Raw genomic sequence first — 3,905 nt, 5'->3', positions numbered from 1 at the left:
GACTCAAACGCTCTTCAACCGGTTGAGGAATTGTAAGTTATTTTAGCTAGCAAGTTAAAATTATTTTTTAATACCGGATCTATTTTATATATAGCGCTTTACCCCAACTCTGGGATATCGATGATGAATTGGAAGTAGAACCAATCATCATCCACGAGGAGCATGATATCCCAGATGGAGTGGAGGAGGAAATAAACGAATTAATCGCGAGTATTGATATGTTCGCCGAAGCGGACGACCCGGATGTGGTCTCTACCGAATCATCCTCGGATGAAGAAACGTACGGTTTTAAATAAGTTTGAGGAATTGTAAGATACCTAACAAGAAATTTTTAAAACAGCGAAAGCGAAGAACTTTACAACGCAATGATTCAAGAATACCCATGCATGCAAATTGATTTAAAGTAAAGCAAAATAAATTATTATCTAAAAATTAATAAACTAATACATGTTTTTACAGTCTTAAATATCCCTATCCTACATTGTGTTCTTGTTGTTTTTCCACCGAATTTAATTCTCATGTCATTTTTCGTACTATTGAATCCCGCTATATATTATACTTTTGCGCTACTCCTAATTGCCCTCTTTTCCGAACTATCATCTGCCTTACCTGGGATCAGTCTAATTTCTATCCAATTAACATTTTCCTAGACACCTATTTCCTTTCTAAATATAAAGCACACCGACTTCCCCTATACGAAAAAGATCTACAAATTGACTTAAAGTAAGTTGGAAATGAGTCTTATTGTATATAAAAAACTAATTTTAACCTATTTTTATAGTTCTACCTACGATATTCCTACTCGCTGCCCTAATTGTTATTGCCGTACTCCAAACCACTACACTATCAGGGAAACTGTCTGCGTTCCGGAACGACGTACAACTGTCTACAAGCTCTACTTCTGTCCTATTCGAGAGTGTCCTTTATATCAACATCTCATCTGCTTCTCCTATCATCAAAAATATTATCCTGTTCATATTTTAAATAATTCTCATTTCTGTTTTCTTATTGATCGTAGACGCTTACCTAAATTATTATCTCAAATTAATTCTCAATAAAAATATATATATTATAACGAAACTTGTCTCTTATCTTTTTATATTAAGCTTAAACACTCTATAAGAATCCCCTCTCTTAAACAACCGTAGTACCAAACATTGCTTAAAAAAGTAGTTAACCTTGAGACAACGCCCAATAATAATTCTTTTGAAATAGTAGATATCTCGGGGAAAACTTTATCATTTTCTTTTAACGCTTCATCCGAGAAAGTCTTTTAAAAAACATGGGTCTCCCAGAAGATAATCCTCAGCCGCAGTTACAGGAGATGGACTCTCTGTAAGCTAAAAGTTTACTAGTTGTTTTTAAGCTTCTAGTTTCTTAAGAGTGTTTTTTATAGAACCCAAGTACCGTTAGAAATTACCGCAGCTTTAGCGGTAGAAAGGGCATCTGCAGGGTAAGTGATATTTTTACCATTAAAAAGTATAGTTAAGTAAAAGTAGCTATGTATTTTAGAATCTTCGAAACTCATTCATACGCATTCGTACCGTGTTGCGTTTGTAAAGGAAGAGAGGTTTCTGAAATCGATAGAAATATTTCAAAGGCTTTCTATTGTAGAACTCTATCCTGTCCCCGATATAATAAGATAGTGGGTATTTGCATCCCCGTTTTTAGGTTTAATATTCATTACCCCTGTCGCGGCCATCCCGATGATTTTAATACGGCATTTATGGAAATGTTTGATTATCCTTTAAATGTTTAACTCTTTTTCTAAAAAAAATATTAACTTTTTCCAAATATATACCATTTATTATTGTTGTATTTTAATTTTACATGTTATTAAAAGATTTTTTAAAATTCAATTAAACAGTACGAAATCATTTGTTGAATGCTTAAAACACATTGAATATTTTGAGGATTACGTAAATTATTTTCGAAAGATTTTAACAGATCGGTTAAATTTAACGTGCTGCAAAATGCGTGTAAGGTAGTTTTACTCTCACGTTTAACATCCAATAGTTTTTTTTCAAAATCACCCAAAAGAATTCGAAAGGTGAGTAGCATATTTTTTATGAAAATTCTTTGATTAATAATAAAGTTAATATGGGTTGAAATAAACCCGTTCACGGGGTCTTGCATAATAAGCGCAAATACTTCGGGTTTAATTGTCACTGGAACGCTTTCGTCATACGTAAAGACAAGACCCAAATTCGTAATAGATATATAGATGTTCTGACAACGACAAAATTTAATTGACGATTTCTGCATACAGGCCGCGAATTCAGATTTACGTTTGTTCAAGATGTACCATATTTTATACGGTATTAAAATAAAGTTTCCACTTTCAACAATAACTGTTGGTTCTACGTCTCTTCCCCGCGGACAAACAGTTACCGTTACACCGCTTTTTGTTAAGTGTAAGTTCAAATCGCGAAACGTAGCCATATTTTTATAAAAATAGTATTACTCACAACACATCACGGGTATTTTTATTCAGGAACGAGCAGTGCAGTTTCAAACATTTACTTTCGATTGACTTTCCTAACAAAAACTCGGGGTCTTTTTATAGTAAAATATCTCCACTTAAAAATTCCATAATATTACCCTTAAGCGATAGAAATTCTTATACCTGATAATTACGAGAAAATAAAAACCATGGGAGAATTCACACGTGATTTTTGAAAGTATAATTATCTACGAGAGAGAATTTTTTTTTTTTTTTTTTTTTTTGACCCTTCGACCTTTTTCCAAAAATATCATCCATTTTAAGATCGGAGCACCTTTCCCTCGAAAAATCCCTGTTTAAATTCCCACACTTTTTCGTTTTTTATAAAACCATTAAATACCAATTAAAGCTTTCCATCTGTGTAGGACGTGTATTGGAAAAAGTCTTTAGCCTTCTACATAAACTCCACCCAAATCGAAGCAAAAAATACTTCTCGGTAATTACACCCAGGTGCATCGTATAAAAAAGCAATTATTTTTGATACAATGTAATTTAAAAAATATATTTTGTAACCTAGGGGAATTCAGGTGTTCCAATCGTATATCTAATATCATTAAAAAGTATACCCGCAGCCAGATAAAAAAAGCAATTATTTTTGATACATTGTAATACAAAAAATATATTTTACAACCTAAAAGTATCATTAAGTATAATTAACGACTAGAATTCTCGGTAAATTACTTTTAAAAAATATATTTGATAACCTAGGGGTATCCAGGTGTTTGAAATCGTATATCTACCCATCATTAAAAAGTATACCCGCAGCCAGCAATTATTTTTGTTACATTGTATATACCTAGGGTATCATTAAGTATCATTAACGACGAGAATTCAAAATATATTTTATAATCAAGAGGTATCATTAAGTATCATTAACGACGAGAATTCAAAATATATTTTATAACCAAGAGGTATCATTAAGTATCATTAACGACGAGAATTCAAAATATATTTTTATAACCAAGAGGTATCGTATAATTATCCATGAGAATTCTAACTTTTAAAAAATTTTATAGAGGCTATAATTATCTACGAGAATTCCTATCGTAATTATTACTGGGAAAAAAATATTTTTAACCGTATAATTAAGCGTTCCCCGCGCGCTAGCGCGCGGGGACGCCGTGTGTCACCCCCCTCCTCCGGGGGCGGCAGGGGACGGTGTATATAAACTCTCGGGATTTTCGGATATTTCATTCGTTCTTCACTCGACGTTCGTTATGGCATCTTCATCTTCACTCGGTAAGCGAAAACTTAATATATCAGATGATGAGGAGGAAATAGATATTTTTGAGCAAATTAAAAACGTTAAAGAGGAAACTACTATCGAAAAAGCCGGCATTGTCCCTCGATACGATATTAAACGAGGTTTAGCTAGTTACGTAACTTCATTACCAGCGTCCCG

General features: G+C 33.0%; 1 long non-coding RNA gene across 1 annotated transcript; it reads left to right on the top strand.

Annotated features, from left to right (window-relative positions):
• The first annotated feature begins 228 nt into the window (after positions 1–228).
• Positions 229–547, top strand: LOC149668627 (uncharacterized). Its single transcript, XR_016367905.1, has 3 exons — positions 229–280; positions 341–403; positions 460–547. It is a non-coding gene; the product is annotated as an uncharacterized LOC149668627 (long non-coding RNA).
• The last annotated feature ends 3,358 nt before the right edge of the window (positions 548–3,905 follow it).

Source organism: Phalangium opilio, unplaced genomic scaffold (assembly GCF_054372755.1).
Source record: "Phalangium opilio isolate 3A_F unplaced genomic scaffold, DU_Popi_V2 ptg000055l_1, whole genome shotgun sequence".
Lineage (NCBI taxonomy): Eukaryota > Metazoa > Arthropoda > Arachnida > Opiliones > Phalangiidae > Phalangium > Phalangium opilio.
This window is presented reverse-complemented; position numbering and strand designations above follow the sequence as displayed.